Here is a 25,397-nt window from a genome sequence, read left to right as displayed (position 1 = left end):
AAATGGTTTGGGGGCTGGGGGACAGGACTTATGAGCAGAGGCTGAGGGGACTGGGCTTATTTAGGTCTGAAGAAAAGACAGAGGGGATTTTATAGCAGCCTTCATGTCCCTGAAGGGAGTTCAAAGAGGATGGAGCTGGACTGTTCTCAGTGGGGGCAGACGACAGAATGAGGAAAATGGGCTCAAGTTGCAACAAGGCAAGTTCAGGCTGGATCTTAGGGAAAACTCTCTCACTAGGTAAAGCACTGGAACAGGATACCCACAGAAGTGGTGGAGGTTTTTAAGACCTGGCTAGACAAAGCCTTGGCTGGGATTATCTAGTTGAGGATGATCCTGCTTTGAGCAGGGGGTTGGACTAGATGTGACCTCCTGAGGTCCCTTCCAACCCCCATTGTCTATGATTCTAAAAGCAAGACCATGGCTGGCTTCCACACAGCAGGACCTGTCAACATCATTTTCTTGATTTGTTACTGAAGGCCACAAGGCCACTCTAATATTCACACTTGTTCTTCCTTCTTACCGAGCCAAGACTTTGGAATAATTCATCCACTGGATGGAGGGAAAGATACATACCTCCACAACAAGTGGCACAGCAAACCACCTGCAGCGCACAACTTCAAGTGTGGCTGGAGTTAGGCTAGGCTGCTTAGCATTTGGAGCTCCAAGACCATCCTAAGAGACTTTCACAAAGGCCCACATAGCATTACAAACCTGAGCAGCTGCACAGCTCCATGGAGTCACATCTAGCAAGGGTAACTACTTAGCTGGCACGGTGTCAATTTTCTCCCTTGGGTATCACAGATCTAGAGAGGAATGGGGTGATAGGGGCTGGCTGCATACCCTTTACCTCTCCACAGTCATTGCTAGTCCAAAGATCACACAAAAGGGTATATCAGCAGGGTCAGAAGCTAAGCCTCTTCTTACTGCCAAGCTCAGAACAGCCACTGCATCTTCCCATAGCAAAGCAGCACCCTGGAACTGCATGGGCAATTTCTACAAGCAACACCGGAGTTGCAGCCCACACTATTACATGAAGTATTTACTGATTAAATCAAGCAATATCACGTTAGATTGTTTTCCTATCTTACTACAAGGATTCTATGCACAAACACAGGCTGGGGTGCCAAGGAAGTTATTTCAGCTGTGTAATTATTATTTTCAAAACTAGATGCTCAAACCACACAGTCTGTGCAATGCATTTCTCCACAAGTGATGGAGTGAACAAAGCTACTGCTGCAGTTTTGGTAGCATCATTTGAAGGAAAAAAAACAGGTGGGCAGCTACCAGCCTAGCCAGGCAACATCAAATGAAAGCCAGGATCAAGAAAAGTTAGATTCCAAGGTTACTCCAGAAATGCTTCTCATCCCTCATTTTAGCGGCTTGCTTATAGAAAGGATGCTAACAAGGACCAGTAGGCCACATGCTACAGGGGGTAAATTGATACAGAGGAACAAAACAGCTAGGCCAATTTGGACCTAATGGATGAACACATTTTAATTACTTGTCTTTGTGGCTGAGTGACTTCAGGGCTTGTAAGAAGGTGCCAAACTGTCAGACGTGGACATTTGGAGCCCCGTTTATCACAGCAGAGGAAGTTATAATGAAAGCTCCCTCCACACTGACTCCCTGACGCATCTAATCTCTGGTGCAAACTGATCACCTGCAGTAGTGAGTTTAGTTCCCCAATCCATTCCTCCCTGACAAGAGTGCCACACAAAAGTCTAATTAGGGCCAACTTGAGATACAGACAGCTGCCTTTCAAACTGAATTCAGACCCAAATTCATCCACTACAAGGGCTACTAAAGAGCCAGTTAAATAATAAAATTCCAGTCACTAATAATCTGGGTTTGGTTTACCCAAAGAGCCTAGAATCAGAAGGACCCCTACACCACTGGCAATTCCCTGATCCACACAGCTCTTCACAGAGCTGTTTTAAATCATGTTTGTTGGGATTCATTTAGTTCTCTGCCAGGGAAAGTCTAAAGTCAACCAGCCTCAGTGGAATGGCAAGAGGACAGCAGCCTCATAGCAGATGCAGATACAGATGCAGCTGCAGACCAGCAGCGAAAAAATTAAGATGTTGTTTCTTTCATAGGAGAGGAAGAAGATGCCAGCAGTGCTCTCTTTGCCGGTGCCATGACAAAGTAAGAGGTGAGCTGATCCACGGCAGATGCTGGGATGCGATTTCCTCTTTGCCATACAGGCTACAATCTACAGCACTCCCAGAACTAGAGCAGAGTAACACAAAAGGTGCTCATTGCACTGAGCTGCACGAGGCTTTGGATGGTACAAGGAGGTCTCCTCTCCCATCAGTGCACAGCCTGCCAGAATATGAAGGGGGTTCTGCAAGCACAGCTATGCATGAATGGAGCTCTGCAATGTAGGCCATGAAGACAATAGTGGGATAGCAGCATTTCAGCAAAATGCCCCGTGTTAAAAGATGCCACTAGTGTAAGCTTCTAAAGACACTGTCACTTTGGGTACTGTGGTAATAGCCTATTTGTTTAGCCCTTTAGCAGGAAATCTGAAGACACTAGTTACAGCACCAGTCCATAGGACATTTTAATGTAAATGATACCTTTTATTATCTTCTTGGAAAAGGCTTAAACTCCCTCTTGTGGGCAAGTTATGGAAATCCTTGTTATAGCATAAGCAGTTTCCAGATCTGGACAAAGATTTTCCAGGAGCTCTCTCCATGCCATCCCACTCGGGCTGGGCTGCTCCTCGAACACAGAGGGATGTATCCGATGCGGAGCCTACACATGGGGGAGATGGAAAGAACGTGTGCACCACACTGGCGACTCTATGCTACCCTACAGTAACTGCCCCAGACAAAGGCAACAATCTTATATGCTGCAGTTGGTATGGGGCAGGTTACTGTAGAAGTAACATGCTTACCCCCAGGAGTTTTAATTAAACCCTAAAGCAAGTGAAAAGGAGAACAAGGAAGAAATAAGACCACAGAATACAAAACTAAACTTTTCAGGAGAGGCAGCCCCTACAAAGCAGGGTTTCATCACACTGACAGCACCACCTAAAGTATTACCCCAGTCATCCTCTCTCACACCAACCACCCCTCCTCCACAACTTCCACGTCCCAGAGAAACTCAGTTACTTGTACCTAGAGCTAAAGAGCACTTCTGATTCACTGCAGGCAGCTGTACTGACTTACTGCAGCCGTGTAACACTGAGTGCTGTTGTCCACGGCAGTGCCACGCAGAAATGAAACAACAGCAGTACTGGTATGTCATGTTTTTCATCCACGGATCTCAAAATCCTTTACAGAGGCAGAGAAGGAGAGAGCTTACAATTACTTGCTGAAGGCTGTGACATCCAGTAAGTCAATGAAATAAAAGGTGAGGCTAAAGTGCCAGTCCCCTGAAGTCCTGCAGGTCCTGCCTCTCCATTACAGCCAATATCACATACCCAAGGAAGGTTCTTCCCAATTGCCTTAGATTGTCCAACATGGGGCATATATCCCACAATGACAGGATGGACACAGAGGACCTGCAAAGGGAGGCAGAATTTACAGCTCAGGAAACATTCAGGTCCAGAGCCCATCCATAAAAATAAACTTTAATGTCCTTTTTACCTCTTGAGTTCTTTCCGATAATGAAACTTTATAGTACCATAGGGATCAGAATGTCTTTATTTGGTTCAGCTGATCAAGGTTATAATAGTTAAAAGGGTCTCTAGTTACAAACAGATCTCTGTTGTACATCAGACTAATAGGAGTCCAACTTCTTTTCTCTTGATTTCTTTCTAAGCAAATCTATAGGTCATTTAAAACAGCAGACTGAATGAATGCACCAGAATTAGGCAAGTTTCTCACCACAAAGGTGTTTTACCTGGTCTCACCTGATGAAGGATGCTTAAATCTCAGCTGCCTCATCTCTCTTATTCCAATCTTCCTTCTCTTCAAGCAGAGACTGGCTACTGGGCTGAAATGTGTAGGGATTTCTAGACCTAGGCAGAAGCACTACTTAGTGCCACCATGCAGGAGAGCTGCCCAACTCTTCATCTCAGCACCAGTGTAAAAAACCAATCTACATTGCCCTTGGATCATGCATCCAGGCTCTTTCCCCACAGACACCCCACCAACACAAAGCTCCTTCAGTCTCCTTCAGCTGACCCCATCCCTTCAGGATGAGACGGGTCTGAAATCTTACTTTTGGTACCCACTGTTACTCCCTATAAGAACTATCCATCTTCCTCACTAATCGGTCTCTTCCTTCAGGGCTTTCTCTTTCCAAAAGCCATCACCCACCACCCATAGTGGCCTGGGCTTGTTGCAAAGGGTTGACCAGCCTCTGGCCGATTGACTTGTCAAAGGGTTGGCCACTTTGTTGTATACAGGCAGTACTTCAGCTGGTTCAGCTGTAGTCATACAGCATCATCTCACAAATACAGTTATTTGCAAAAAAACACAAAATTAAAATACCATCAAACATGACACCCTTTCAATTCTCCATTAGGGAAACTGGCTGTTCCTTCTTTAAATGCCAGAAACACCTATCCCAAAAGCCTTTTTGTTACGATATGTAGGGGGTGGACCATGAAGAAATTGCTTCAAGACAATCTAAACACTGCAGCCCAACATGCAAACTTTCAATGCCTGACTGTCTCTGCTTAGCCTGCCTCACAGTGGGCAGGATGTACCTACCCCTTGTTACACGTGTTGAAAGTACCAACAAATACACGCTGGTTCAGATGAGAAAGAGCAGATACTTCCTGGGCGAGTAACACTATGACCTCCCAAGAGAGAGGCTGTGCTTTGATTTCAGCTCCAATGATTCCCCGGCATTAAGGCCGATTTTGAAAACTAATAATGAACCTAAACACTGTGTCAAACCTAGGACAGGCAGCTAATGAGTTCTGACTGGTGGAAACATGCCATTAGCAGCTGGGGACGACCTTCCTCTCATAGCGCCTCCGGCAGTAGGTGCACCGGGCCCCACGGAGAGAAAGTACATCCAAAAGCACTTCATCTAGTTCTGCTGTTTGAAAGATTCACCTTGGTAATTAACACAGCAATCCTCCAGCAGAGTGGTTAAGCTAAGCAGAAGGCATGAGAAATCCAGCTTCAGGCAGAAGCCCTCTCCTTAATGGACTGCAGTATTTTTTTAAGTTATTGTACATTGCTTACCCCCCACTTTACCATTCCTAGATCCAAGGAGAAAGGTCAAAAAGGGAGGGCTGGCTTTAGTAAGAGATTACTCAGCTTTTCTCCATTTGTGTCACAGTTAGAATAGTGCTTTGCTCATGCATTTCTGGGGTCATTTATTCTCTTCTGTATTTAGAAGGGCCTGTGGTTCAGGATCCCTCTGTCCTATTGCCCACATGCAGGCTGTATAGCCTTGGGTCTATGCCTTTGCCCCCAACTATAAAATGGGTATAAACAGCATTTAATTCCCCGCCTCACAGTGGGACAGTGAGGATTCATGAGGGTTTTTAGGGCTGGCTCCCACTCTGACTGCTCTTGCATTTCTCTACAAAGTACTCCATAGCTCCGTTTGCTCTTTGCACAAGGTAGATTTATCAAGTGGAGAAAGATATGGAAGACAACGTTGAGCCTCATTCAGTAGTTTAACAACCTTCTGATGATTTATACCAGCTGAAGGACTAGCTCTGTCCTTCCTAGCCGGAATCCCCAGTTCAACTGAGCAGATGCTTAAGTCACACTGGATGCACCTACATGAGACATTTATTGTGCAGTAGACTAATCGGGGCCTAGTTCTGGAAGCCTTTCCTTTTCCCCCTAATTGCAAGCATGAAAATAACTGAACTTCCCCCCAAAGTCACAACTTGATCCTGGGATGAAGCTGTCTGAAGTACAATACAATTTGCTGAAAGAGAATTAATCCATATGTAAAAATCAATGAAGTCTTAAAGACTATATTAAAAAAAATGCCAAGATGAACGAACTTAGACCTTCAAGACATGAGCTATATAGAATTGGGTCTCAATGGGCATGTCTACATGAGAAGCTTTATCACGCAGCAGACTGATTTGCTCCTCAGTAAAGCATCGCCATCTACAAGTGTGCAGTGATTAGGGTGCAGTATACTACACTGCACTGCCAGATAGACCTGTCAGATACAAGGGGTAACCAGCAGCACAGTAAATTATTGCACTTAAATGCATGTGTAGACAGTGACCTTGGGATTAATTTACTCCGACTCAAATTGAGCCAGAGTTGCATTAATTGCATGTGTAGGTGCACCCAGTGATAACATAAGTGTTGTTTAAATGCACATTTTATTCAATTTCCAGTGAATTAGGGCAAAGGATTTTGTAGCTGATGAAAATGGGGACAGAGAGAGGGTGGAGTCTGAACCCCAATTCCACGTTGCAGGGAGGCAGAGGGGGATTTCTATGTCTCTACATTACATATTTAATCTCCATCACTCCTGCTTGTCTACTTCCATCTAGCAGCAGACTGCTTGTGGATGTTCTCCAGAAGGATTCAGCACACTTATGCCTCTTGCTTACTGCCTGAAGCATGCTACCCAGAAAGTGGCACCCTTGCCTAGAGGAAACTGGTAGGGATCTCTGGTAAGGACACCTGACAGTTAAAGTAAGCCATGAAATCCAGTTTGGGGGTTCACTCGTACTGACACCAAGCCCTTTTTACTGAAAGGGTTACCATAATTAACAGCTAATGGAAAACCCAAGCCTGGGACTTGGCATTGAAGGACAGTCAGCAAGGAAGCATACTGTGAGTTAGACAGCACCTGATGCAAAAAGCTGCTTGTCAGGTTTGACATTACACCTCAGTAATTATATCCATCTCAAAGAGATAGAGTTTGCTGACAGTGAATCACAGCCATTAAAGCAGAATAAAACCTGCTGGGAAAGTTTGTCTGCATCAGTTTAGTTGGGCTGTGCCCATCATTAGGATTATTACAGCCTGCGACATCTCACCTATTGAAATCAATTCCCCCCCCCAAGTCCTCCCTCCCTCCTCACGTCCTGCCACACAAACTTGGAAGGTTGTTGTCCCACAGTCTAAATTATTTTTGGCCAAGGCCTAGAAGGTGTCGAGTCCACAGAAAAATGTATGTGAGCCTTCAAGCTTGCTGGTATCTCACAGCATAGTTGACCCCACATCAATTATGCTCAGAATCACAAAGCAATTGCAGGACACGCAAGATGGCTGAATGTCACCATTCAGGACGCACCCTGCTCAGGTAGTTAGCACCACAGGGAGATGCTACTTTTGGGAAACTGGCATGTGCTCACGGGTGGGCAGAATTTGTATGGAAGGAGGCAGCTGTGCCATCAACACAACAGCTCTTTTATCCAGGTACTTTCTTTCTCTCCATTGTATATTCCTCCTCCTTAGGTTTGAGGTGAAAAAGCAGGGAGGTTTTTTCAGTGTAGAGGATAAAAACTGGTTTAAAAAAAAAATTATATTTTTGTATGAAATTTCTTGTTATTTCATTTTAAGCAAAATTTCATGTCCTTCAAATTTCAGCTTTTGGTGAAGTTTGACAGTGTTGGTTTTGGCAAGACATATGTGCAAATATTCTGTTTCCAATATTATGACTTGCTTTTACTCAGCCTTAGGCTTATTTACACACACACACACACACACACACAAAAACAGGCCCAATATTTTTTTTAATGACATTTTCATGAAACAATAAATTTGAGGCAAGTGTCCCGAATTTTAGTGCTTATAACCAATTACAAGAACACACCACCAAGAATACAGATTGCATATCATTCCTGCAAAAATTATAAAAGCAACACTGCACAACACAGCTTGTATGCACAAATGTCAAGAAACCACTTTGTTTCTCTGCCATACCTAGGAACCTGTTTCAGATGCCAGTCACCCAAGATTTATCATAATTTTTCTCCACATGCTACAGACCCAGGGCAGACAGAAGTGCAGAAGTGATTGGCAGGCAGAGCTATTAAGCCAGGTAAGCGCAAGTGATGCCTAAAAGGCGTGGAATGACTGGTGCCATCTAAAGGCTAAAAGGAAAGACGCATGGAAGGGATGGGATTCTCCTATGTGTCATCGGCTTTCTGTATGCAGGATGAGTCTTGAGGGAGAGCAGCCTCCATAAACACTCACCCCTTTCAGCATTAGAGCTGCCAAAATACTAATTGGACAAAAAAGCACTGGACACCACAGCCAGCGTTAATGGAACAAAGACCTTGGAATGTGCATCACTCTCCCACCCCAGCACAGATCCAGCCCAGCCCTGGACATCCACAGGGTCCTAGCAAACCAGTGACCACAGACATTGAGACACGACTCTTGGCTTCTCAAACCGAGTATGCGTCCAAGCGTGTTTGGTCATTCTCTTTGCAGCCGTGAGCCCCATAGCCTGGAGAACAGGAAGCTTCCTGCTCTCACCTGCCCAAACACCACAGGTGGATGGGCAGCCAACCTAGGAAGGAACTCTCCGCTGCAAAGAAAGGGAAAAAACTGAAGGAGCCAGCACTCATCTGCATTTCAGTTATGTGATGGTTTGTGGTGTCTTGGTTGAAAGAGTTACAATTTTGAGCTTGAGGTATAAGAAAGTGCATTCTTGGACATTAGAGCACAGGACTGCACCAACTGTGCCTAGGTGATGGGGTCACCATCTTAGGTGCATGTGTAAAAGGGGAGAGAGGAAAGGGGATGCCCGCTGAGCATCTCTCTCTGACCACAAGGAAACAGAGAGGTGGATTCTTCTCTGAAGATTCAGCACAGCTATTAAAATCTCTAGATTGCTGAGTATTATCTAGTCTGCCAGGCTTTTGAGTTGGGGAAATCAAGGTAGCATTACTTGGTTTCAGGAAAAAGAAGAAAAACAACACACACAATTGAACCCAGATCTTTTTGCTTGCAACTTCATATGGCAAAACAATTAAATAGCATGATTGCCAAATAAGTTGCCACTGCCTAGTTCATTCTTATTTCTTACAAACCTGTTCCACCTGTGCAAACGCACTCATTCTAGTTTATATCTACCAAGATGTATGCTGAAAACGGAGAGGACAGCACATAGTTAGAGAGACAGTAAAACTGTTCTTAGAAGACAGCATTGTATTTCCCTGTTGTTATTTTATCTATCAAGTAGTCATCAATTCTTTTTAATAACCACTTATTAGGAGCCCTAAAAAATTCAGACTTGTTAATACCCGTGTTCAAAAAAAGCAAACAAAAACCCCACAATGGGATAATTATTGCTTGAATGACAATTGATTTTTAAATTTACGCTTGTGCAGCATACTGAGTGGATGCCCTTAATTCATTGGCAAATTGATCCTCAATAGATACGTTTAGCACTCCTCCAGTGTCCTTCTCCATCAGTATATATCTTTTTTTTTTCCTGCCGTTTTTCCTCACTTGAACAGTAGGTAACGATCATGTTCCCTCTGCTGCAGATACCTTCTGAAAGATCACGCCCACATAAAATTGGTATTCTTCGGACAAATTCTTAGTTGGTTACTAATGTCTGGCCTGTGCTTGCATCTTGACTGCACTATAGACAGATCCCAGGCAATCTATTGTATGTGGCAGGAAGCAGTCATGTCTGCTAATCTGTTCACTGTCAGAGTATTGTGCCACCTTGTAAAGCAGCATGTCTCAAACAGTACTCTCAGATTCCCAACAAACCTATCTAATTCTACCAGGCACCAAACCTCATGTGAACAAGGCAGCCATGGCTGACTCTTACTGCTCTGTGTGCCAGGAGAGAATTTGCTACCCAAATCAGCGATTTATAAATAGGGCACTGTTGTTACTTTTGCACTGCTTTTTTAAAAGGAGCTCCAAGAGATCTTTGCTCTGTCTCTGACACCTTTAAGTCGAGCAGAAGAGCCAATGCAGCCAAAAAGTCTTAAGAGCCCTGAGTTTGAGCTGAAGAGGATTCTCACAGCCCAGACACTGGGGCAGGCAACCTTAAGGCTCCCCAGGTGTAAAGAGTGGGGCGCCATGGATATTGTGAGCAATGCTGTCATTGAAAGGACACCCGGGGACATTGCTTTCAATCAGCCATGGCTGACTGGATTATGCTTCAGTCACTCTAGCTCTCCCCACAGCCCAAAATTGGAAGGACATAAAAGGCGTTTTAAAAGGTGCTTCAGCATCCTTCCCTTGGACTGCAAGTTGTGTGTTAAAGCACTTCAAGGGGCAGCAGGGACCTGTTCTATTCACCATGTGGCTCTTGCCTAACCCTGCATGAACATGACCCCTTTACCATTTGTATCGCTCATCTAAATACTAATCAAATGCCAGGAGGTGGCAACAAGGTGACCTCCACCTCTGCAGTGGAATGATGTCAAGAGGAAGGTCCCTGGCTCTTCTCTCACAAGATTCGCTAGTTTGTGAACCTACATGTCCACCTAAATGCCTAATTCTGCAAATTGAAAGCTTTTTGAAAATATTTTGCAAAAGAGTTGTTCACTTTCAAATGTTTTTCTTTAAAACTACTCTTCTATTGTTCAACAGTCTCTTATGACCAGTATTCTTGACTTTCTCTTTCTAAAATTAAAGTACATGGGGATGGGCACAAATACAAGGAATCTGAAGATTTCCTAATGAATGAGATAGCAAGATAGAGTGCATCAGAAGCAGAAAAATATTTAGTGCACCAAGATCTCCTCCTGCACCATTGTGGAAGTTCAGGCAGAGTTCCCTCTTATGGCCAACTTCTGCTTTGGTTAATGTTTTGCGTTACATTCTTCCCCAATTTCTTGCTTGCTCCGCATAGACTATTCAGCCAGAAAAGGAACCCACTTGTTGTCACTGCAGCCAAAGTCAATGCTACTCTTTGAAAGGCTGGTAATGGAGAGAAGAAATGTGGGAAATTATCATGAAATCAGGCCACGCTGCCTAGAAAAACAGCAGAATAGTCGGGCACTATATGAAAACCTCCTCTGACAATGTGCAAGTAATGAAATGCTCTGAACAGCTGATGTTTGCAGCTACAAAACAGCAGATGTATCATGCAGCTAATATTCTACGTGAAATGCTTTAGGGGCAAGCTGAAATCTGCAGGTACAAATGGAACATAGAGGCTGACCGCCCATGTCATGCAACAGGATTTACCAGATCCCCTTACATTCGCTTCTGTTTAGTTGGTATCATGGCTCCTTGGCTAACTAAATCAAAGTAAAATACTCTGTCCATTTTTCTACTGCATGTCCAGGAGTATAGGCTTGTGCATAAAGAAGCAGGATTAATGCAGGAATTGCACAGGGTCTCTGCACAGAAGAGATATTGGTAGGCTAATATTTCTTTCTAAAGCTACTGGTACCTGAAAGAAAGAAGCACGTGAGAGAGACTAGCAGCAACAGCTGGAGGACAGATGGCTGCAGTCAATAACCCAACAAATAATGCTCCCATCATTCCTGCGCAAAGAGCACAAAGCATAGCAGCCCATAACACAAAGCTAACTGCCATTAAAGCCCCACTCAGGACCAAATTAAAAGAATACAGTGACTTACAGCCTTGTACTGGCCCTCTGCATATGTTCCTGGGCTGTCACCTAGGGTTTCTGTTAGGTGCTTTGAAGAGGCTGTTCAAAAACTGCATGCCTGCAATATGGAAACCCTGTAAAAAGAAAAAAGGTCCCTCTTTTTTTTTTTTCCTTTTGAATACTCTGCATTCAAACTTTCACTTGCCAGCTTTTACTTGAAAGCACACGTGCCCTGGCAGAAATACCAAGGATGCCATGGGGATACAATGTCAAGGACTGTTTAAAAATATATTCTGGTGCATATCTTTGGGAAGAGAGCTTGAACTAAAAGCGTACATGAAGGCTTTCTGCCTTTTTGTTACAATGCAATTGCAGCAGAAACACTCAAGGGTACTGGGGCCCATTAGGTGCTTGCAGCAGCGCAATTTCACAGTATAAAATAATACGCTTCTTTACAATATGTGAGGACCAGCAGGCAGACAACTGTTCAGGCTTCTTTCTTTTATTTTTACTTATTTATTTTGCAACTTTATTATACCTCAAAAATGTGCAAATGGACTTTTTAAAAACAAGTTTCAAAGCAATTTGCTCCTGAGTGGACACCTCGTTTACAAGAACAAACCTTTGCAGCCAAGTAATAAAATCCCGAGAAATGCAGTTTATAATGGAAATGCTGGCACAACACTAACTACTTCAGCATAATGAGCCTCAATGTACACAGTCTGTTCAGCCACTTTGAGGCTATTTTTAAAACTCAGGAAAGAGCCAAAGAAGGATCCTATACACTAAGAAATGGAAAAGCAGATCCTGTCCAACTGCAAGAGGACGCTAACTAAGGAAAGCTCAAAATGTCTTTCCATTAAGATTTAGTCCCTGGGGGGGGGAGACAAGGGAAAGTAAGCAATGGCATTTCATCCATGGTTTGTATAATCCTATGGCTGCTCCAGCTCCCACTTAAGTCAAAGGGAATTTTACTAACAATTTAAGTTACAAACAAAAAAAAAGTTAACCCCTGTGGGACCAATGGTTTAGAACGTGATAAGCCAAAAGATACCTCCATCTCTGTAAAAGAATGTACACCAGCACCTTAGAGCGGTGGCTCTCAACCTTTTTAGATTTAAGACATCCCTTGGAAAATGCCAGCTCTTAGCTTTCATTTCTTTTTTTGGACTAAGGAAAGAACTCAAAACCCATAATGGGTCAGGGTGCTACTGATGCTATGGATTCCTATTTGAAATCTCTGGGTTTATCTTGAGAGTCATGTGCAGGCATTTGCACACCTAACAGTGCTAGCACCGCACAGCACCCCAAAGCACCTTAAAAGGATCCTGTAGCATGCTGGTTGAGAATCACTGTCTTGGAGCATTCTCTTTTTACAGGTTAGCTCTATAACAGCGTTTCTCAACCTGTAGGTCACAAGAATATACGAGAGTCATGGACAAACTTTAAAAATAGATTCTCCTTTAAAAGGAGAAAATCGTGAGAAGCCATGGCTTTTTCCTTGCAGGCTGGCAGACTTCCAGCCTGCGAGGGGTTGTTTGGGGTTCCCCCCACCACACACATCTGCCCCCTGTACCACATACTGGGGGGCTGGGGCAGAGGGCACCAGGTCAGGAGTGACAGGCACTGGTCAATGTTTATAAATGGGTCCTGGTACAACACAGGTTGAGAACCACTGCTCCATCGTGACACAGAACCCGAGCTCATTCACCAAAGCCAAAATGCATCCAAAGTGAAATTAATCCCGGGCACTGCAGGCTGCAGCCTGGGGACCCGATCCTAACATCTCTACATATACAAAACTCCTGGCTATGAAAGCAGGCACCGAATCTTGTGGACAAACAGAGGCAAGATCAGGTCCCCAGTCGGCTGGCCCTTGACAATAGTGGCCTCTGCCGGCCAGCCACATAAGCCACATCAGCTGTTCGCTCCCTTCCACTTCCTGGAAAGAATGGTTTATTTGGGAGGGTGTGCCTGAATAACTAATACCTTTGTCCTCAAGTAACTGAGCCCGTCTTGCTTTTCCAGCATCATTTTTTTCCAAATCTCTCACAACTAAATTCTCAACAGCTATGGAAAAATTCAGCTGCATGAAAAAGCAGCAAGTTCTTCTGACTAGTTCCCAAATTCTTTATAAAGTTCATAAACTGATCGATTGAAAAAAAAAAAAAAAAAAGGAAACATACTGAAACATTCTGACAGGCCAGAATGTTTTAATAAAGAAACAGTAGCAACCAAAAAGGCTTTCAGTGCAGGAGACTGGTTGCAGTGTCCCAGCCTGCAGCTTGAAAAAGCTGATCAAAATGAATGTCTACGTAGAAAGTTTCTATATAGAAATGAATTCAGGACTCTATAATCTCTGACCTTAGTAACTGAAAACTTTGGACTGGGGATATGGGCGAAGCAGTGTCTCTCTCTCTCGGAACAAAACAAACCCCTGCAATCATCAACAAGCCCTTTATCAATGTACCAGTGACTCTGTCTGACTGCCTTATGGGGGGTTGATTTCATTAGGAAGGATCCTACCCAGGTGAAAAAATACCACGTGGCTCCTTGGGAATTTTGCTGGAGGCTATGGAGATTATTGCAGGCCTGTCTCAGGAGAAAAAGGGATAGCAGGCTGACTGCTTACCCCACAACTAGTGATACTGCTACTTTAGTCAGTCTGCAGGTACAAAAATAAAAACACATTATGGTTTATTAGCAGAGTGCAGGTCCAAAAATAGCATTTTTTCCACATTTAACCCAACATACAAGCCATAGAAGAATCATTCTTTGCATCATTTGGCTCGAATGGAACAATTGCTTAACTGTCTACAGAAGCGCCACACAGCAGGTTCGGGCAGGAGGCAGGTAAGAACACCGCATCCCAGTGACACTGCTGAAGCGATGTAGCGAGGCAGAGTCCAACGACCCATAAGTGGAATTTGGACACAACACAGGCCAATGGTTGATGTGGAAGTGTCATGGGATCTTTACAAGAGGCCAGGTTTGTCACTTTATACTTTAGCTAAGAGATTGTAGCTCCATGTAGCACCAGAAACTGGCCCAAGATCCACTAAAAATCAAAACCTATCTTCAACAGAAATGAAAGCATCACTTTTTAGCACTGTGGATGTCCTTTGGAAGGCTCTTACTAAACAATGACCCAGCTCAAATCTGCTTAATTTATAAAAAAAAAAAAACTTGAGCAGAAATAGGAGTCAGAGGATACAATAGAATACATTTTTGGGAGCATCTGTGAGACTACTTTATAAAATTAAATAACTTCGCTCGATTCACTTACACTTATAAAAGCAAATGAACAAAAGGGGGGGGGAACACAGCACCTAGACAGACTATTCTGTTTATGCCCTAACCAAACTTATCTTGTCACCACATAAAGCTGCAAAGCAACAAAAAATCTTTAATTGTTATTTTAAATAAAACACCTGACTGTAATCATCCTAGAATAAAGGCTTCCTGCTCAACAAGTTTGAAAATATGGCAAAAATTAGCTCCATGGAGAAACCATAAAGCAATTTACCTGTCAAGAAATTTCAAGATGCAGTTCCTTTATGGTGCAGCATCATGTGGCTTCCTCATGTTACTTCAACTAGGAATAACAAGAACAGATGCACTGGATATTAAACTGTCTTGCTGAAACAATAGAAATAAGGGCGCAATGTTTGTTTCGTGCAGCATCCTGGAAGCTGAGCAGCTGATTGCATGATAATAAGAGAACAATGCTTGCAGAGAGGCAAGCAATAAAAAGTCATGGACTAAAGAGCCATCCTGACAGCTTTAGAGAAAACTCAATTAACAGCTCTTAGAAACAGCGCTGCATTACTTTAGATTTACTATGTACATCAATATCTCCCTTGAAAAGTTCCCTTTGTGACAAATCTGGTCATTTAAACATTATCTGCACCAAATTTATTTAGCCTTCTATCCAATGCTATCTTTTCAACCAAATAAGCCAGTTAAGAGGCCACAGTATTTGCCTTAATCATTTCTATTTGCCTTCCAAAAGATATCATCGCTGATACTAAAGAAACATCTCTCTCCATTTGATTACTTTCTCACCAGTTTTAATATGCAGCACAATATTACACATCATATATTTAGTGTATTCTGTCGCAATTTTAATTCAAATCTTAATAACAGCTTCATCACCGTTCCTAGTTAAAGATATATATGGTGTGTGAATTTGGCAGCTGCCTCCTTCCTAAATCCTCAGCAGAATTGAGAGAGAGGTTTTAGAACATACCAGGGAAGTTTTGTGGCTAAGGAACCACATTTTCCTTTGCAAGGCAGAAAGTGCAGGCTAGCAGTTAAAGTAGGAGTGCACAACTTAAACTCCGTCAAGGTGCATGTGTAAGGTACACTTTCCCACGGAGAGCCAGTGCTAGTGGGACCTGCTCTAAAATAATGCAAGCCCTTACCCCACTTGTGAGTACGAAACTGGATGGCACGTGCAACCACATGCATTCCCCCCTCCTCTTGATGGCAGGTTTACAAAGAAAAGAGACAGAAGAGGGAAGGTATGCATTGTCTGATGCCTGAAAAAAAACCTGCCAGACAATGTGGCCATTTTTTACTAATATCAGGACATTTGCATGCCTCTGAGCTATTTCTTGCAACAGTACTAGGGCTGTATCCCATGCCACATACTTATTACCTAGACCACGAGGGCCAACCTGCAGAATGGATACTACAAGTGGTCTTGGGCAGCTTCTGCATGTGGCATACACCAGATCAGGGAGGGAGCACAGCGGCCAAGAGGGCAAGGAGCAGAAAGCAGGGCAGAAGATCAAGCAGGGAAAGGGGGATTAGAGTAGCATCTGGAGAGGGTGCAGGGCTAATTTGTGGCACATCTGCCAAAGAGGTTAGCCCCACTGCTGCAGAACCTGCAGACTAGTTCCCCTCAACTCATGATTACACAGGAATGACTTGTCCAGTCAAGGCCTCAGCCAGTGCTGCAGAATTGGCCTCAGTTAGCAAGCCATCACATCCTGCTGCTGCATCATTAGATCTACAGAATCAAGCAAGTTACTTTTGAGGATGAATTGCTTCTTTGCACATTGAACTCTCTCCTTGTCCCAAGACACTAGGACACCAGCGATAGAGGGAGAGGAAATATTCAAACTCTAGACCGATGGAGATTTAGAAATTGGCCAGTTTTTTACAAGATACGGGACAAAGAAAGAGAAAGGGAGAGATGAGGGAAAATGCAGTGACATGTTTCAGACCTTCAGTGACCCTACTAGGCCAGGTTTCAGGCTTGCTCACACTTCCTGTTCTCACTAGTTGTACTCTTCTTCTCTTTCCCAAGAGGTGTTCCAGGATCCCAAATGCTGCTGTACTGATTAGGCTCTCTGCCTCTTTGAAGTTAAAGTTATAAACAAAAAAAGGGAAGAAAAAGCCTTCTTCCAATTTAATAATGCAATTAATGGTTTCAAACCCTTTGCCAGAATTTCAGTTTGTCGTGCATCCTGCATTAGTATCCTGAGCTCTGTGGAGATTGGTTACAGAAGTGCTCCTGGGATAGTACTATAAATACAAGAAGTATACCATAAAACACTAGAGACTTGTCTTTTTCTTTTCCCATCCTTAAGACCCAACTCTAGAACAATTTTAGTCAGCTAAATGAATGGTCTTAGAACTGAAGCATCATCATTATTTTACAGAAATGCTAACCGTTGACACTAGACCTATTGCCATTCATGTCCACACAATGCAAGTGGTAAGTTTTCTTTTCACTGAGCCATGCCTGCCACCTTAAGTGTCCAAATCAATTGTGTTTGTATTACAAACCAAACAGGAACATACTACCGGCTCCATATAGAGTAGCAAATTAGACCATAGCAACGAAGAAACTTTTAGTTGTTTCTCAACACACATTTTTATGGTGAAAAGACCTGAACTTTTGGTTTGCTCACCAGCTGTTGCCAGGACCAGAAGAGTACTCTGCAGTATTATATGTGCAGCACAAGTGATAGAATACAACATGCAGTTCCCACAGGAACCAATAGCAAGACGAGGTCTGGATGTCAGGCAACATTTCTAATAAAGCACAATTTAAAAAGGAAAAAGAAAAAAGCAGGAGAGGAAGAGCTACATGGGGGTGGATGCTCAGATGATGCAGTCCTTAGTTCCAACACTAGGTGAGAAAACCCTTTCCTTTCCATCAAATTTAAATTATTCTTAGATGTAAGGTCCCAGTTCAGGAAATAACCCCTGCCCAAGCTTGTATTTCAGCACATTCTTAATTATAGACAGCTTTAAGTGCCTTCATGAACTGGGACTTGGATATAACATTGGTTTTCAATTATGCTCAGTAGAGACCAAGGAATTGTAAACCAGCAAAACACAAATAGTATTATATAAGTCCAGCACATTTAGTCCAAACTATCCAAATCCTTTAGGTTTGCAATCCTGAATTTCAAAACTCATGAAGAGATTCTTCTAAGAAAGTCTTCTAAGAGAGTCTATGGCTTTCTGCTTGTGGCTAGACATCACCATTATAACTCTTGATGCATTACATTCTGACTGTAACGTTTGATCAGAGATGAAACATCTCCAGAAATTTAAACACAAGGGGCTGAGGATAAGTTTATCTAACTTTTTCCAACTCTCAACACCATAACTAGCTCACGTTGTGAGTCGTTTCCTTTGTTTTCAAACTGCTGTCACTTGTGAAACAATGGTGTGCTTGCATCTCCGAGAGACACAAAGTACCTAAGACAATTGCTTAATGAATATTCTGAATCTCACAATGACCTGGTCCACAAGTACCATCTCTGCAAATATACTAAGTCACAATGGAAATCCAAAAATGTACATAAAAAGAACAGAAGATTCTTGTGAATCAGATCCCAGGCTATTCCATGCTTGCTGGTTGCAAGCCCCATCTGTTGCTTTATCAGAAACTGGCACCAGGCAGGTGCGCAAGTTTCCTTTTGTGCAAGTAAAAATAGACAGTGTACATTAGTATTCAGATATTTTTAATTCAATATTTTTCCTCATTAGAATGAAAGTGCGAATACATATGTTATTTCATTTCCTCTGACAGTCAGTATTAGAAGACTGTCAAAGATGGAAACAGCTTAGCCTCAACCAATTCTAAACACAGCCATATGCTATTTTCATAATGAAGCTATTTGTATGGCCCATGGAATTGTGAAGGAATTATCACAGCTACTATGGCGGTGCCATTGACTACCAAACAAAAACTTCATTAAGTGAGGATCAGTATTTATCACAAACTGCTGAAGAACCCAATAGCATGCAAGGCTGAATAGATTGTACTTAATGAATTCTAAGGCTGTGAGCCGACCTTTGCCAACCAGGAGAATTAAATCAAAAAGTGTCAAAACGTGGGTTGAAACAGCACAACGGGTTAATGAATCACATCTTTCACCTCTGGAAACTAGGTTTCACTTATGGCAGGAAGAATACATTTGATAGTCTCATTAGCAAACTATAATCTGCATCACAACGTGTGCATATCACACAGTTCGGCATAATTTGGGAATTTGTTCCGTGGACACTCAAAGACTGGAATAGCATGGGATGCAACAGGTCAGAATTAAGAGGGATCAGCAGAGCTGATGGAGGGCAAGCCTGGAAGGACAGAAATGCTGGGGATCAGGACTGAAACCCAGCAGAAACGCACAGCAAAAATTTGCACCTGCATGGTTATAACTGGTTGTAGCCAAAGATATTATGTCCTCACTTTCAGACAAAGTGGAAATAATTAACCTATAGAAAACTGACAGCGACTGTATGGAAACATGCTATGGACACACTGAGTGCTGGGTTGCTGGTTCCAGCCAGCTGTCAGCTTCAGAACTAGCTCACTAATGGTATTTCTTGAAAGTATTGTCACCTTGCATTTAGATGGCACTTTTCATCCAAAGCACTTCATTAACTATCCATTCAAAAACCACTTTGAAATATTGATTTTGCCATTGTTGTATTTATACCCTCTGTCTACCCAAATGAGAAAGGAGAGCCAGATTGTTCTCATAGAAACCTATCAGATAGAACCTAAACTCGAGTTGCCATAGAAACAGATCATAGGTCTCTTCTTTCTGTCTCTCAAAATCTGTTCATAAACTTCCAACTTTACTGAACATCAGTCCTACAAATGCTCCAACTCATTCTTTGTTTAGTGCCTTTCTGCCACTTTGTTCTTTCACTAAGAAAAAGGGGTGAGAACATCTAAATTGAGCTAGACTATTGTATGCCTCTTATCAGCGTGGGCTCAGAGAGCCTCACAAATTCATTAATGTATGCTTAAATACCATCCTCCCCCCACATTAAGGAAGTAGCAAAAAAGGAGAACTTAAGCATGGAAAAATTAAGTGCCTTATGCCAGGCCACACACCCCTCGTCTCCCAATTCCTGATGGGCAAGGCCATCATTCTAACACAATGCAAGCTTTTATTCATGGTCATTTTAAACATATTCTCTAACCAAAAAAGCTACAGCACAAAAACCGAGGCACTGAACTGCATCAACAAAACCTCCAGTAGGCCCCACAGTCCGAAGAGCAGCACTGCATGCTTTTCTTCCAGCACTCCTATCTCCTAAAACCTGACAGCAAAGTGACAGCAGAGGGATTTAAGATGAGAAAAAGCAATGGTAAGTCTTTGCACTCGTGTGCCCCTTTTCACGCCAGGATCCCAAAGCATTCCATAAATAGTCATCTGCAAACCTCATACTGATCCTGAGGAACCAGTGGGTGTTGTTACCCCATTTGACAGATGAGCAAACCAAGGCACAGAAAGATAAGAGTAACTCCCAGCCATCCCCGCCTCCCTTGCTCTTTACCTATGCTGGTAGAGGCCAACCTTTTTAGCAGATGGGGAGGGTGGCTAATTTGTGGCACAAGTGCCACTCCAGTTCCCTTCCCCTGCTTGATCTGCAGCTCTGCTTTATCTGCTGCTGTGTCGCCTGCTTCCTTCCCAATCTGCCACATACCATGCACAGAAGCTGCTCATGCCCTTTGTGGCCCATGTGCCCCAGGTTGGCCACCCCTAACCTAAGCTATGTTTTCTGGCTTTTGGGGTGAGGTGGGGCATGTTTTGTGGCTGCACTATGGACCTTCCATCTTACACTCCTGTCTTGCATAGGGGCTTGCAGGAGAAGATAGCTTGGTTGAGAGTGGAAACCAAGAGCTCTGAGTTCCCCACTTTTACCACTAGGTCTCTTTCATACAAGTTAAAAAATAATCAATTAAAAATTAATCGGCCCTGTGGGGCTATAATACTTAATGAAAGCAGATTAGGGCATCACATTTATGTGAGATTTGGGAAAACAGACCAATGTTTAGCCATGGATTCTTTATATACAGACGTATTGCACAGCTGCCACTTGGCATACATGTATTTTTGAAACTTAAAACGCTTAGGCATAAACAAAGAGATTCCTTTTCCTTCACCACATGAGCCGTTGGAGTAGCTGAGGCAGAGTGCACAACCAACCTATTATAGAACAGAATTGACCCAGAACCAGCTAAAGAGGAAAATCAATGTGGTAACCTAATTATCATGATTACATGCATCCAATAAAAACCATATGAGACAGAAATCAAGCTCCACTCAAGTAATATCTTTTTCTTTAACCTCCCTCCAACTGCGGTTGCCTGCTTTGCCGAATCATTTAAAAATCTGAGACAGAACGTGGGTCGGCGCAGTGGGAGACAGCTGCAGGGGCATTGCCTGTATCTGGTGCCCCTGTCCGCTTTGAGGAAAAATGGCTACAGGTTCAAGCAGACTCCACCCCAGGTATTGCTACCAACTGGCAGAGTCAGATTTTGAGAAATGACTTTATATGTGAGCATGACAGCCTGTAAAGCAAGAGGAACTTAAAGAGGTTCCAATCAATTGCTTGTCAGCATACTTTTTTGCCCCCCTGTAAACAGCACCGGAAAACCTTAGAAACTGAAAATCCATTTGCTTTCCAAGGACATTATAGGTATCATCAAAGTTTTATGGCAACAGAAAAGGTCTTCTCACTCCTTGCTCACTAATAAGAGACTGCTGGTTCTCAGATGATGGGGCTGGGGGTGGGAATAATGCCTGAATACACACAGGCGTCAAGAGCTTCCATGATGTGCAGCTATTTTAAAGCCCAGAAGGGACTGACTAGTATTTGAGATACATATCTAGTAACCACTAGGTGGCACAGCTAAATAGGAAAAGGAGCCACAACTTTTCTGTGGCTTCCTATGGAAGCCTAACCTTCAAGTGTCTAGTCTAGCAGTGCTTCCTTTACAAAAACAGAATCACTCCCTTAGAGACTCTATACCTGCCTTCCTCCGAGCTTGTCCAGAAGCCATCAGAACTATGCACAAAATTTTCTCCTTTAAGCTATCTTAGAAAATAACTAATTCAGGCTTTTGGGTGACAAGGAGAGAAGGAACATGTTGCTTATTATGTGACAGATTCGTCACCCATGAGCCTGAAGAATGGACAGAGCAGCTGATATAGTTCTGTAATGTCTCATATAACGTTTATCTTCTGCAAGGCAACAGGAAGGCTTCGTTCACCAGGATCTTTGTTTGTGCCAAGGTTGCATTTGTTAAAGTATCACTTTGGGAGCTCAGCAAAACAGTAGGAGTTTTGTCTGCAAGGGACACCCCATAATGGTATTTTTCCCAGAGGGACTGCCTGCAGCAGATGTTTTGTTTAGATGAAAAAAATTCCCAAAATACATTTCCCTTGCAAAACAAGTAATTTATGCCATAACAAATTGTGTTATTTTTAGAACCGTGACCCTTTTGCATGAAAAAACACATCAGCACAAAATTGTCATATGCTTCACATAGTCTAATTTCTCTATGCTCCACTCTTTGCACTACAGCATTACAAAACTCTTATTATCAGAACAAGGGTCTGCAGAAATAGCTTCTGAGTAGGCCATCTTGAATCAAGATCACAAATTCCTGACCTGAGCAGTTTGAAAGCCAAGATGTGCAAGAAAGCTATTGGTAACAAAATAAATAGCTGTCATGTTATCAGGAAAGGTAATATAAAGATTAAAAGTTATTCTCCAAAATAAGTAGCTCAGCCCTACCAGTAATACTACAAAGCTGCTCTGCAGAAAACCCTTCTTTACCCACTACTAGTAATCTTCATATGCCTTTTAGCAAATAAGTTAATTAGCAGTAATTATCTGTTTGCATAATTACAAGAGTTAGTAGCAAAAAGAAAATTCCACCACAATGTGTTAACCAGGGGTGGCCAACCTGAGGCACATATGCCGCATGTGTCATAGAAAGCCTGTGTACGTGGCACATGACAGACTGGATGAGGACAAGCAGCACAGCAGCAGATAGGTCAGGGAGCAGACCAGGCAGAAGTAGATCAGAGTGGTACTTGGGAAGGATGAGGGGATAACTCATGGCATGCCTGCTAAGAAGGTTGGCCCTGGCTCCTACTGCGTTATGTCATGTACTGTGTACTACAGCTGCAAGGTATCTTCTGCTCACCTGTGTTATATCAGGTACTGTATGAAGTTCCCCAATGCTGCCGTTACTTACCTGTTGGCCCTTGTTTAAACACTTGCATTGTAAACTCCTTATAGTAGAGGCTGTCCTTTTGTTTTAAATTAGGGGGTTGGATATGTGGATAGGATACAGCCAAGATTCCAATTCTTACTCCTAGGTGGAAAGGTGTATTAATTAGACCAACATTAATAAATATGAACAGCTGTATAATTTGAATGAGTATAGCTCATGAATGTTTCTTTAGCATGTCTACAGGATACCAAAAAGGGAAGGAAAAAAAAATACAGGTGTCTGGAACTTTATTAGCTAAAGAGACAAAAACAAAATGAATGTGATGCTGATCCTGATAGCTGCTAACTGGCCAGCTTCCAAGAAAGAATGAATCAGCAACACAGCAATGTCACACATCTCCAAAGTACAGTAGGACCAAAGGTCTCTACATAAGCCAGCTTTATTTCATCAACTTTATTCGTTGGAAACAAGGTTGAAAAGTTGGGTCGGAAAGTTACATGTGCACAAAAAACACAGCTAAGGGTGGGGGGATAAATATCTACAAGAGCATGTATTCTGGACATTTCTCTAGCTGGGATATAATGTACCCACCCATGTTGTAAAGTTGTTGATGCTTCCTGCATCTCAGTAACAGATGTGTGGTCATTCTGCTGTGTGGCAAGTGGCCAGCTGCAAAGAGAGGTCCTCCACATCTCCTCTACCTAGTTGTGCAGGATCCCAATGCCTGTGCCACATAGCCCAGCAGAGAAAAGGCCTGAAGAAAGAGCTATAAACCCAATAAAGATGTGTGAGCATCTCCAGTACCTCAGCTATCTGTTGCAGGTGGGTTCTGGTGCCCTCAAACCCAGCAAAACTATTGCTCTACCAAGTAACTTAACACAATATCTCATTTTCATTAGTGTCTTGAGACAGGAAATAACCACTCCTTGCAGGGGGAAAGATTAAGGTAGGATGCCTGGAATCCAGGCCACATCAGAGCACATATAGACAAGGAGGAACAGCTGCAGCAGAAGTACTAGCTGCAGGCCACAGTGCACTGTTAACCAATTTGGGAGGAACATCAAGGACACCAGAGTAGTAGAAAGACAAGTATCTGTTCTCGCATGGGAAGTCTGGGCATGGAGGAAGACAGCTGAATTGTTCACATGTGTAACTTAGCCTGGATACATGTCTGACCCTGCTTATCTGTGTAAAACACAGATAATACAGTATTCTTCAAGCAAAATAATCTTTTTATCTCTAGAACACATTCAAGTTGGAATCAATCAATATCAAGGCTGTCTGCTAAGTTCAATTCTGAAGTAAAGAGGCTTATGAAAAACCTGAGTTAGAATATTCCTGACGACACCAATTCCTCCTCCACAAAAATTAATATTTCTGCATTGGTAGGTGTGTTACATGAGAGAGAGACTAAAAAGAGACAAATTGTCAGCAAAGGCTGTTTATGGGGGAGGTAATTTATGGGCTAGTTAAAAAAAGAATTTTGATGAGATCTGAAAACAGTTTTTAAAGTCATAGCAGAAAGGAAATCTAGATGGCACAAATCAAGACCGATAAGTTGACTCTGAAAAAAATTAAAACCCATGGAGTTATCCAGCTACAAGAGATGCTTCCCCCTCTTCTTTATATCACTGTTTCTCAACCTTTTTTAGACTTGAGGTGCCCCTCATTCACCTTGTTGCACCCCTTCAAAAAAATGCTAGCTCTGACTTTTCATTCATGTTTGGACTGCAAACAAAGTACTAGAGCAATTCTTCTGTTGCAAAGAACTCAGAAAGACCACACGTTTTAACACTTTGCATTCCTAGTTGAAGTCTATGGGTTTATGTTGTGAATCATGCTTGCACACCTAACAGTGCTAACATTGCATGGCACCCCACAACACCCTTGAAAGAATCTCAAAGCACCCCATGGTACCATGGCACACTCGCTGAAGAAAAAAAAAATCACTGGTTTACATGGCTGCGTTATATTCATGTAACAGTACATCGGTGTTTACCTTCAAATCAAGCCTGTCGGCAGATGAGAGTCCTGCTGGGAAAAGGCTAAATGGGTTCACCTGGCTCACTGGAACTGGCATAATGATCAACCATCTAAAACAACAAGGAAGAGATATAGTTAGGTCTTGTGAAAAAGGATGCAGAGAGCAGCAGTCTGAACAGATCTGAGAGAGGAAGCTTAGATGCAAACATGCCCTGGGAGAAAGAGTGTTAGCAAGTTAGATGTTATTTTTATTACTTCTTTATTTTTTAATAAAACTAAACCCCAAGAAGCACAAGTGAGTTTTCACACTGGGAGGACTGAGTTTGGAAAAAGCTGGCCAAGGTGTCTAGGCCCAGTTGTGCAATAAGTCTTTTTTTTTAGCCCTGCTGCTTAAATTTAAAAAAAAAAAAAAAACAAACACCAAAAAAACAAAAAAACCAACCTTAGAGCAGCCAGAGAACACCTACTACACACAATAACA

At 42.7% G+C, this 25,397-nt stretch overlaps 1 long non-coding RNA gene across 1 annotated transcript in view; it reads right to left on the bottom strand.

Annotated features, from left to right (window-relative positions):
* Nucleotides 1-25,011, bottom strand: part of LOC109314167 — a 39,472-nt gene extending 14,461 nt beyond the window's left edge. Inside the window, exon 1 of the long non-coding RNA XR_002102235.1 lies at nucleotides 24,933-25,011. This is a non-coding gene — a long non-coding RNA (uncharacterized LOC109314167). The remainder of the gene's footprint in view (nucleotides 1-24,932) is intronic.
* Nucleotides 25,012-25,397: the final 386 nt, after the last annotated feature.

The sequence above is a fragment of the Crocodylus porosus genome, unplaced genomic scaffold, assembly GCF_001723895.1.
Source record: "Crocodylus porosus isolate Cpor-Errol unplaced genomic scaffold, CroPor_comp1, whole genome shotgun sequence".
Classification (NCBI taxonomy): domain Eukaryota; kingdom Metazoa; phylum Chordata; order Crocodylia; family Crocodylidae; genus Crocodylus; species Crocodylus porosus.
Note: the sequence above shows the minus strand (reverse complement) of the source record. Positions and strands in the feature narration are given on the sequence as shown.